The 12,053-nt window shown below is 41.0% G+C and overlaps 1 long non-coding RNA gene across 1 annotated transcript in view; it reads left to right on the forward strand.

Moving 5' to 3' along the window:
• Nucleotides 1-2,355, forward strand: part of LOC126989587 (uncharacterized) — a 75,124-nt gene extending 72,769 nt beyond the window's left edge. The window contains exons 2-3 of the long non-coding RNA XR_007743489.1: nt 1,525-1,638; nt 2,195-2,355. This is a non-coding gene — a long non-coding RNA (uncharacterized LOC126989587). The remainder of the gene's footprint in view (nt 1-1,524; nt 1,639-2,194) is intronic.
• The last annotated feature ends 9,698 nt before the right edge of the window (nt 2,356-12,053 follow it).

The following is a 12,053-nucleotide window of genomic DNA, read 5'->3' on the forward strand; positions in this document are numbered from 1 at the left end:
GCTTAAGGTTTAAGGTTTGGAATCGTAATCACCAGGAGGTACCCTTTCGACGTGAGCAAGTCCTCTGTATCTTTGAACTATGGGTACTGCCAGGACCTCACACACCACACACCCCATCTCCCTTCCTCAAGAGAGGACAGGTACCACTCCTAGTCAACGGAAAGACTCCGGCCTGAGCAAGCTCGAACCGCCGCCCTGTCAGACCGTGAAGCCTGGCAGCGCAGCGCTCTAACCAGTTGCGCCATCCATGTGAGTTACTCAAACAGGTTCCTTTATTAAGTTTCTTTCCATGTCATCTCAGCCCCTGCGTTTTCGCAGCTAAGAAGAGTTATATCCACCTCATCAAAATTATGAATCAATTTGTACAGGGTGATCAGCTCTCCTCTCTCCCGTCTTCTTCTTCTTTCCTGTATGTTTTCCTTGGTCTTTTTTTTCCCATTTCCATAACATGGAACTTGTTTGCATGAAATTCCATCTCCCATAACTGGCTCCATCTGTACACTCTGTCCAGGTCTTTTTGCAGCTCTCCACAGTCTTCCTGCGTCCTCACTTTTCTTACTAACTTTGCATCGTCCGCAAAAAAGGCCCATATAACTTTTTATACCCATCTCTATCATTTATATATAACATGAATATTATTGGTGCCACGACTGAGCCTTGAGGAACTCCACTCTCTACCTTCCCCCAGTTTGGTTTATCCTCTCTAATCACCTTCCTCATTTCTCTTTCCATAGAGTAATCCTTCATCCACTCGATAACCTTTCCCGCCATTCATCCCCACTGCTATAGCTTCTAGATTAACCTTTTGTGTGGAACCTTGTCAAAAGCTTTTTCAGATCGAGATATACACAATCAGCCCATCCTTCTCTTTCTTGCATCACGTCTATTGCTCTTGAATAGAAACATAGAAAGTTGGTGACACACGAATTCCCTTTTTCTAAATCCAAACTGTCCCTTATTTAGCCTATCGTGTTTTCCTTTTCTAAATGTTCGACCCTTTATTTTTGTATTATACTTTCACAAATATTGCACATTTCACTTGTCAAAGAGACTGCTCTGTAATTTAGTGGTTCAATTTTATCTCCACTTCCATAAATTGGTACAATGTGCGCTCCTTTCCATTCTAAGGGCAGTTCTTCCGTATTTATAGAGCATGTTATTATGTCATAAAGTGGTTCCAATAATTTATTTATACACCCTTTTAGCACTTGTCCCGAGATTCCATCTGGTCCCATCTTAGTATATTCTTAGTATATATTTATATTATTCAAATAGACATGTTTCGGTATATCCAGGACTTTCTACATTATCAGTCTGTTATTTGCTATAACATGGCTCTGAGGAGAAGGTCACTCTACCAAATGAGCCTGTACACTTACTTTAACATTGTTTGCTCATTGGCTGATATTATATATCGACCAAGAATTGGCAGACAAGGTATGTGGATTAGCTGCACATACATTTTTTTTAAAACAAAATATCCAATGAAATGCCTATATATATAATAGTTGTTCATGCCAACAGGTGGGGGACCCCCTAGAGAGGAGTTCTCCCAAGTTGAGGAGGCCCTGCTCGACCTTCTTTCTCCCACAGGGTATGCAAGTCTGCCCATTCCTGACAGCGAGGGTGGTTCTTTGAGTAAGTGACTTGATTAACCATTTTCCGTATGTTTCTTTGCCTATACATAGTCTCAAAGCAGGAATTAATATTAGAACACAGAAATGGCTACTAATAAAATACATAGGATATAAATTTTGTCCAGACGAACTTACGTCATTACGAATATTTTCCATATGTACTTTATATCGTACAAACACCATACTAACTTTTGCATCCGAACTTTTCCATACAAACTTTTTTCATACAAACATTATCCCTGATGAACAATTGCATACGAATTTTAGACACAGACCTATTCCAAACAAGATTTGGTCCTAGAATCATCAGTGACAGTTCACCCAGATGTTAATCCTTCCCTTTCTGGTGGATTCATAAATGTGTACCTGGGAAAGGTAAAGTGTGGCAACCTGGATGTCACACTGGCCCTGTGTCCCAGCAGGACAGTATGTTCCGGCATACCATGGGCTCAAGGGGCTGACGTGTTGGAGATAAGCACTGAGGCCACATGCAGCTTATCATATATCCCCAACTTTACATGTGGTTGTGATAAAACCCTTTCCTAACTATATTTCAGATGCAGCTGGTGCTACACAGTGCCTTCCCTCCCAGGCTCTGGGTCCTGCTCAAGAAGGTACCCATCCCTCCACAAGTGGTACACCGCAGGGAGAGTTTACTGTCATGGTGATTGAAGGCGAGGAGCGGAGAATCCCAATAATATCTGATAGCAGCCTTGAGTCAAGGTGAATGATATAGTAACATCGTATTATGGTAGTTATTGAAAAAAAACGGTGCATTTTATTTGTATTTGGTTTAAAGCCTTAAACTGTGCACACCTTCCGTTGAAGTACATAAGTGTTCATTCTCATGAACGAATATTTTAAAATAAGACGCTATCAGCGGCATGAGAGTTTAATGACTAAAGAATGAGACGTTATATGTCATTTGCTTAACTGTAATGGGTTAACAGATGAATATAAGAGAAACATTGTTGTTTACAGCAGCATGAGAAGTAGAGTGCTATATGTATTAGGTTTCTTTTGTACACTATTTTTGCCAAAAACCCTCTGCTTTCACTCTACCATTCCAAGATAAACATCACAACACTTGATGAAATTTTTGGGTTTACTTAAATTTTTGCATTTTTTTTATTCTAGGTTTCATGGAGGAGATTAAGGTGGCACCTCAGCTTCTTAATGTAAATAAAGTACGGGACCTTATTTCCGACCTTGTGGGGACTCAAAGAGAGGCTGTGTCTTTACAGCGGGAGAATGTTCCGAAAATTCCTGGACACTCATTTTTTTTCATTAAGGATATGGTTCGATTACATTACAGATACCTCTAGGAGTCTAGGTGAAGCTTGGTGATATCAAACGCCTAGTTTAACTATGAAGGGTTATAAGGATACTGCTACTACAAGACTCAGTGGCTACACTGAGTTGGAAGTCGTATTCAGGGGTTCTTACCGCTGGTATTATTGCTAATAAGAAACTTACCGGTAATGTTTCCAATAACTTGTTGGAAAGAGCCGCTGGCATACATTATCAGTGCCAGCAGCACCTGTGTGCAGGTGGGGGATGGCGTGTGCCCTCCTCGTCCTCCTCTGTAGATAGGGCTCAAGCTCCGCTATCAGCCGAGTGATCTCTTGTCGAGGGAGTCTGTACTAACTGATGAGCTCTGCATCACTCACGGAGAGAGGGTCAAGGCGATCCCGTATTCTCCTTTCTCTCCTTAAAGCACGGTCATGCAAAACAGCGATAAGAATCTCCATCGTGGGTGCTGGCAGTGGTCTGACTGAGGATGTAAACAAACGCAACCCCTGTACCATCTCGCTTTTATGGAAGGAATTTCCCATATTACCTCTTACTTTTATTTATTTGTCAAGAAACACTAATTATGACATATTTCATGTCAATATAAAGAAGGTTGTAAGAGTTACACCAACTCCGTCGAGGTCGTAACTTACATCCTCCTTACAACTCCTTAACCTCCCGGATGCTTCCTGAATTCGGCGGAGGTTGTACCTCGGCCTTCCACCGTTGTAAGGCTTACAACCTGCTCTCTGAATATGGCCCCAGGCAGTCTACAACCGGCGGAAGGGCCGGCCAAGCTGCTCGCCCGACGAGGACTGGCGTGTCACTGATGGCAGTGCATTTTTTTTTTTTTTTAATGTTTACCTGCACGATGGCAGAAGGGGGTATGTTGAGAGCCCGGCAGAGGAGCTAAGCGTCAAGCCATGAGGCCCTGCCTAGCTGGTTGGGGGGCACGGGTGCATTTTGCACCCGTAGCCGGACCCGAACGAGCAACTCAGCAGTCTATTATAACCCGGCAGCGTCAGCGGACCCATTTTTGGGCTCCCGCGAGTCGGTCCACTGAAACGGTGGACCCCGTATGGGGCTCGGCTCAAAACACCTAATTCGAGCTAATTGCAGGCGGTAGCGGCATTGAGCAACCCACCATGCATGCCCTGGGTCAATGTGAAGGGTAATTGATCTTGAGGTTGGCTTATTTGTCATAGGTGGTGCTGTAAGGTCATGGCAGACTGAATTAGCTATCCATACAGTAATCACTTGTCAAATTCTCTATAGTAAACAACAAGCGACTCTCGGCTAGATGCCACGTGTCACGAGACTGTTTATTTTGTAACAAATACCACCCAAAAAGAATGGAGTTTGAGTTTAAATATTTTTAACGGCTTTATGGTTATGAGAGGAGTACTCTGAGATACGTTCCATGCTCTTTTCTTAGTCTCAAAATGCAGTGTAATGATGCCGTTTCTCGGCCACTTCTCGGCTTTCCCATGGCCGAAGCCCACGGGATAAGCTGGCTCAAAGGCCGGGAGAGTTGCTCGCTCGACGAGTGCTGGCGTTCCACTGGCAGTGCATCGTTGTTGTTGTTGTTATTGTTTTATGTTTACCTGCACGTTGGCAGGAGGGGCTATGTAGAGAGCCCTGCAGAGGAGCTAGGCGTCAGGCCATGAGGCGCTGCCTAGCTGGTCGGGGCCAGGTGCATTTTGCACCCGTAGCCGGAGCCGAGCGAGCAACTCAGCAGTCTATAAGCTGGCTCAAAGGCCAGGAGAGTTGCTCGCTCGACGAGTGTTGGCGTTCCACTGCAGTGCATCCTCTTAAGATTTACCCCCTTAATAGGGGGACAGGGCCTTTGGCCAAAAGACGGCCCTGTAAGGGGGGGCGGGCAATTCAAGTCCCGGCGGGTGTAGGGACGCCTCCGCCGCCGCCACAGCCACGGGTAACACCCGGCAAGCAGCGACGGAGGCACGGGCTCTCAGGGCAGGCGCCCAGTAGACACCCGTAGCGGTGCACGGGCGAGCAGCCGACCGGTCGACTTGACTGCTGCGGGGGGGCCCAAAGCGAGGATACCCAGGCGGGTCAACCACGCCGCCGCAGAAGGACCCCACAGCTGCTCGCCCGACTGCAGTGTATCGGGTACGCGGCCTTTATATACCCGAACATCAAGAGGCAAAAATGACTGCCTCAAACCGCTGTCCAATCAGCGACGAGCTTACATCAACAGCTTAAAATACATTTGCAAGCTACATGTATATAATATATAACTTTAAAAAAAATAATAATAACCGTAGAGCAGTTTTCATTGGGCTCAACCATTTAAACAATATGCGTATTGTGTGAAGTGTCATGCAATGATAAAACGATGGAACTGGCACTGATAAATAATCGGAGGAGTATCGTTTCGTAGCGTAGCCTAGTACTGCCCCTTTCTGAAAAAAAATTTTGATTTCAAAAATGCTGTTATTATTATTATGCTATGAAATACGAAAATAATAGTGGAAGATCAGTTTTCACTGCCACTGACCATTATAACAATATGTACTTCTGTTAAATTTTAAAATAATAACCAACGAACAGATGTCAATGCCATTAAGCACTATGGCAATACGTACTTCTACTAAACTCTCACCTGTATGTTATTTATACAATGTTATAACAATGGAATTGGCACTGAGGACAACTGTTTCGTAACGTAGCCTAATATTTCCCCTTCTAAATTAAAGCTTTATATGTTAAAACCAAAATATGCTATGAATGCAATGTTCCCAGGAATGTAAAGCCATGAAATCACCCCCCCCCACACCCACACCCGCTCATGATATACGAAAATCATAAAAAGAGATCAGTTTTTGCAATGATATTTCAACGGAATATTTTCATAAGCTTCAGAAACTGACGTGTTACCAAAAAAGTCAAACAATCTGTTAGTTATAATTACCGATGTGCTTTTTTGTATTGTATATTAGGAATTCTTATACAAAAATGAACGTATTGCATTAAATTAGCGTCATGAAATGACGCATATATTATAAAAGCTGACTCCTAAGGAGTAAAATTCTGTTCCCTGAATCGCTAGCTTTAGAATACTTGTCAACAACGAAAAGAACAATATGCTAGTGGTTCAGAGAACAGAATATAACCTCTCAGAAGTCAGTTTTCTAATCTATATGTCATTTGATAACGCTCATTAAGTGCAATACGTTTTTTTTTTTCGTGTGTGTATTGATTAAATGACTTCGTTGTTGAAAAGTATCCCAAAGATTATTCTATTCCTCTTCAATAAAGTGATGTCCGCTATTCTCGTCTTTTAATCAATATGAATAAAGAATCATCTCAACGTTTGACACAGCAGCTGTTTTATGAACGTGAAAATGAAAATTCATGAAAATCCGATTCACTTTTTTCAACCTTTTTGAAATACTTAATGTGAGAGCCGACAGCATCTAAGAATAAGGGCCTAATTATGCAACATATAACATGTATCATTTAACAAATATCAAGTATACTAAGCAAAGAACACTATCAACAATAGCAACAAACACTAGCCTCCCACTGTTTCATGAAACAAATAACTGATATCTTAAGCAATTTACTATGTCAACAATAGCAACAAACACTAGCCTCTCACTGTTTCATGAAACAAATAACAGATATCTTAAGCAATTTACTATGTTAACAATAGCAACAAACACTAGCCTCCCACTGTTTCATGAAACAAATAACAGATATCTCAAGCAATTTACTATGTCAACAATAGCAACAAACACTAGCCTCACACTGTTTCATGAAACAACTGATATCTTAAGCAATTTACTATGTCAACAATAGCAACAAACGCTAGCCTCACACTGTTTCATGAAACAAATAACTGATATCTTAAGCAATTTACTATGTCAACAATAGCAACAAACACTAGCCTCTCACTGTTTCATGAAACAAATAACTGATATCTCAAGCAATTTACTATGTTAACAATAGCAACAAACACTAGCCTCTCACTGTTTCATGAAAGAAATAACTGATACCTCAAGCAATTTACTATGTCAACAATAGCAACAAATAGTATAGCCTATCACTGCCCACTATACATATAACAGCATCAATAGCAGCTGTCTCCATCATATTTCCCATTCCTGTTAGCAGGGAACGGGAGGGTGGGCTGGGTGGCAGTGAGGCAGCCAGGTAAATGTGTGCAGGTAAAGGTGGCGTAATTGGCAGCATAAAACAATGAGCATGGATGTGCTATCAGTTAGATAAGTATCAAGGCACCCCTCCATCCGAAATTGATCTCTTGTGGGCAACTCAATTTGCTTATGCAAGAGCAGGGCTATGCGAGCTTTTTATTTTCCTTTGTTTCCTTTGCTATAAAAAAAAAATAATAAAGATCATAAAAGAAATGGATTATAGAAATAATTGAGAGAAGAGTAGTACTTCATTATTTAGTAGTTAGTTAGTCGTTAGTATAAGATTACATGAATGTAATGTCACCTGTTGCAGATTGAAGGTGTGTCTGCGGCTGACGCAGGCATCTACCAGTGCCACGTACCCGTCAGCTTGGAAGAGCTCAAGGTGGAAGCCGCCCAGCCTGTTGTGGTAAGATTTTAATGTTGGATCATTTTCTTAGTTAAGAGATGGACGAATGTGAGTGTTTCGTTCCAGTAATAGATTGGTAATGCTTTTATTTTTATCGGGGAAGCCTGGAAAGGGTTGAGAACTTGAGAGATATAGCAAAGTACCATATGCTATATGCCATCAGGTCAATATCATGGCTTGGAACTTAAATAAAAAGAGGACTTGGATATACAATAACGTAAAGGTTTAAATGGAAAAATAGACTTGCCTACATTATTAGTTTCATACCTTATCAAAGCTTTCATGTCAATATGAATCATGCCTATATATCTTAGAAACTTGAACATATTACTCATAAATATAAGACCAAAAAAGTTTAATTCAGTTCGAAAACAGATTAGCCTACATTATAATGTTACTGTCACGTCGAACCCTTCAGGTCGATATCATATCTTGAAACTACAAAAAACTAAGAAACAAAGAAAAAAAGTTTATATGCAAAAATAGCCTAGCCTACATGATATATATTTTTTTTCACATTTCGTCAAAGCCTTCAGGTCAACATGAATCATTCCTGTATAGCTTGGAAACTCTAAAATGGACTAATGGCCTCTTTCACAGTTCGCCATGATGTGTTAGTAAGCCTGCAAATCAACACCAAAGACTTAGAAAATTCATTGCGTAGTGTTTTGTGTTCATGCATAAGTTAATACTTCTGAGGAAATCATACGGGACATATCTTGTGTGTGTGGTGCTGCATCGAAAACCTAACCATTACGGAGTGTAAAAGACTAAAGTTTCGTTCGGGCGATTACAAAGCCACTGCGATGGACTGTGGAATTGGCTCTTAAGAAATATAACAACCTGAAAATTGTTATGAGCAAAAATAGCCTACCGTACAGTCGTGGGACACAAGTGTTGACACAGTTTCCAAAAGGTTTCGGACGCCGCTAGCGAAAGACGGCAACTATCCAGCAGAGCTACATTCGATTTATATGTGACGTGTGTGTGTGTGTGTGTGTGTGTGTGTGTGTGTGTGTAAGGAGCAAGGAGTGTGTGTGAGTGTGAGAGAGATATTACTTAAGAGAGGCGCCAGGGGTATATTTTTTTTACGAATATTTTTTTAAACTGACTAAATTAGTTTTTCTCGCTCAACATGTCGGGGATGCTATGTACTACCAGGTAATGAAGCATATTCATGTAGAATATTAAAAATAACAGAGTCCCTTTAAGATATTTCAATGCCCCGCGCTGTTACGCTATAGCGCGCCAACACACGTGGTATTTCTCAAGGCTTGTACGCACGTAAAATTCACATTAGAAAGTCTATTTCCCTGTAAATTTTGTCATTCATCATCCCTCTATCCACTCGTGACAGCTGCCGAATGTGAAATGCGTACTCTGCTGCTCAGTTCTCCCACAGACGTTGATTGGGGAGGACGTTGAAAAATTTCGCTGCGCTATAACCCAAAAACGTCTTTATAATGACGTACAAGCGCAAAACAACCATGAGCAGAGTTATGAACATAAAGAAGGCTTCTGGAACAAAATGAAGACCCAGGAAACACGCAAGAAAGCAACGCTAGAAGCAAGAGTCACGACTCTATCTTCACACCGAACTCACCGCGACCACCACCACCACCACCTTTGAGTGATAACTTTTTTTTTTATAAAGGGGGACCAGATGCCTTATCCTTCTCCAGTAAGTGAACAAGGTATAAACAATCATATGTGAAGATTTCATGCCAGTCAAGTGAATAAAAATGGCAAAACACATGAAATGGAAAACAACAACAACAACAACAAAAAAAAAAATGTAGGAGCCAAAATCTCGATAATGTGTTTTTTTCACTTCAAAAAAATTCACAAAATCAACAGTCTGATAGTCTTTGGTAAGGTATCAATATAAACTACAACTAAATGGCAATTTTTCTCATTTTGTACATTTAAAAAAAGGTAAAAGGAAACGGGAGAAAAAGTGGAGAAAATTATTAGTGATTTTTTTTTTCGAGGCCGAAAAAAAAAAAAAACTACAAAATGAGAAATGTACACATATACACAAATGTTATATGGTATTTTTTTTCAAAGTAATTAACTAAAAACAAAATTTACATAGAAAATAAGACCACACAGACCCCATGGTCCAGACTTGGTGGTCTGTCCTTAAACCTAAGTGATTTTACATTAATCAGAAGACTCCAAAATCGTTGCATTTCTACTCTAGTTGATATTAAGTTAAAGGAAGTGACGGTCGAGCTTATTTTTGAAGGAGTCAGTCGTGTTACACTGGACCACTGATGGTGGGAGCTTATTCCATTCTCGCACTACAACGTTGGTGAAGAAAAAGTTGGTGCAGTCTGAATTTACTTGTCTACATCTGAGTTTTACGCCATTGTTCCTCGTGCGCAAAGTGTCATCGATCATAAACAATGTTGATCTGTCTACATTCGTGAAACCATTAAGTATTTTAAAACATTCGATCAGTTTTCCTCGGAGGCGACGTTTCTCAAGAGGGAACATGTTAAGGGTAGAAAGCCTTTCTTCGTAGGATTTGTTGCGCAAGGAAGGGATACTTTTCGTTGCCCGACGCTGAACACCTTCTAATTTAGCAATATCCTTTGCATGGTGGGGAGACTAAAACTGTACCGCATATTCCAAGTGGGGTCTGACTAAACTGTTGTAGAGTGGGAGTATTACATCTTTATTCTTAAATAAAAAGTTTCTTTTAATGAAGCCCAACATTCTGTTCGCTTTATTTGCTGCATCGATGCATTGCTGTGAGAATTTGAGGTTTGACGCGATTTTGACCCCCAAGTCCTTGACGCATTGAACGCTTTTGAGTTTAACGCCGCGCATTTCGTAATCGAACTTTTTATTCCTCGTTCCAACTTGAAGGACCTGGCACTTGTCTACGTTAAAGGGCATCTCCCATCTATCCGACCAAGCTGAAATTTTGTGCAAATCCTCTTGGAGGCTTTGCCTGTCTTCGTCAGTGAGAACCGAGTTACCAATCTTTGTGTCGTCTGCAAATTTACTAATGCGGTTATTGAGTCCAACATCCACGTCGTTGATGTAAATAATGAAGAGCACTGGGCCAAGAACCGAGCCCTGAGGGACGCCACTAGTGACCGGCGCCCACTCTGAGTTAAATCCGTTAATCACTACTCTTTGTTGTCTGTTGCTCAACCAATTCGCGATCCATTGGTTTACTTGACCGTCAATACCTATTTGCTTTAATTTGTAAAGTAATTTATGATGCGGGACTTTATCAAACGCTTTCTGAAATCAAGATAGACTACGTCCAGTGATTTGGTTACGTCATAAACAGTGAAAAGGTCGTTATAAAAGGTTAATAGATTTGATAGGCAGGATCTTTTGTTTCGAAAGCCATGTTGTTAGTCCCCAATTAATGAGTGGCTTTCAAGGTAACTCACAATTTTGTCTCTAATTATGCCCTCAAGTAGCTTACCTACAACCGAAGTTAGACTAATGGGCCTGTAATTACCTGGTACTTTTTTGTCTCCTTTCTTAAAAATCGGTGTCACGTTAGCCTTTTTCCAATCTGAAGGGACGATGCCTTGTCGCAAGGACATATTAAATACGGTTGTGAAGGAGGAGAGTATTTCGCTCTTTGTTTCTTTCAGCAGAGTTGGATATACTTTATCAGGTCCAGGACTTTTATTTGTTTAAAGTGATTTGAGGGCTTTAAGGACTTCATCGGGTTTTATTTCAAAGTTAGACAATGCATGCTCGGGATTTACATTAGTACTGGTGTTGGTGGTGGTGGTGGGAGGACTGTTATTATTAAACACCGAGGAAAATTAATTATTTAATAGGTTTGCAACGTGTTGGCTGTCAGTCACTAGTGCACCGTCGCTGTTTGTTAAAGGTCCAATTCCACTTCTGATCGCCTTTCTGTTGTTTATGTAACTGAAGAAGGATTTCGGACTATTTTTACAGTTGGCTGCAATATTTTCTTCATATCTACGCTTTGCCTGACGCACTAATCTGTTTACTCGTCGCCTTGCATCATTGTAAAGTCTAATGTTTTCGGGCGTGCTTTGCTCTTTCTTTAACCTGTAAGACAATTTTCTCTCCCTGACTGAGTGTTTAATTTCGCTATTAAACCAAGGTGGACTTTTATTAGTGTTAATTCGCTTCTCGCACAAGGGGACAAATGTGTCCTGCTGAGTGAGTAAGTGATTTTTAAAGTTTAGCCAGGCGTCCTCTACATTGCCGTCATCTGATAGTTGCATATCTATTAGTTTTCGTCGGATTTCTACGAAGTTGGCTCTTTTGAAATTGGGCACCTTTACTTTATTTTCAGTCACCGATGTTTGAGCTCTAATGTCAACGCGCACTAGTTTATGATCGCAGGAACCGAGGTGTTCTCCTACCGTGACATTACTGACTAGGTGATCTTGGGTCGCTATAACAAGGTCAAGTATGTTATTTTGTCGAGTTGGTTCAGAAACCATTTGGCTGAGATCATTTTCCTCTAGAAATTCGATCATTCTATGGGACTCACCTTCTGTACCCGACAGTGTCGCCCAGTCG

The sequence above is a fragment of the Eriocheir sinensis genome, chromosome 6 (genome assembly GCF_024679095.1).
Source record: "Eriocheir sinensis breed Jianghai 21 chromosome 6, ASM2467909v1, whole genome shotgun sequence".
NCBI classification, from domain to species: Eukaryota; Metazoa; Arthropoda; class Malacostraca; order Decapoda; family Varunidae; genus Eriocheir; species Eriocheir sinensis.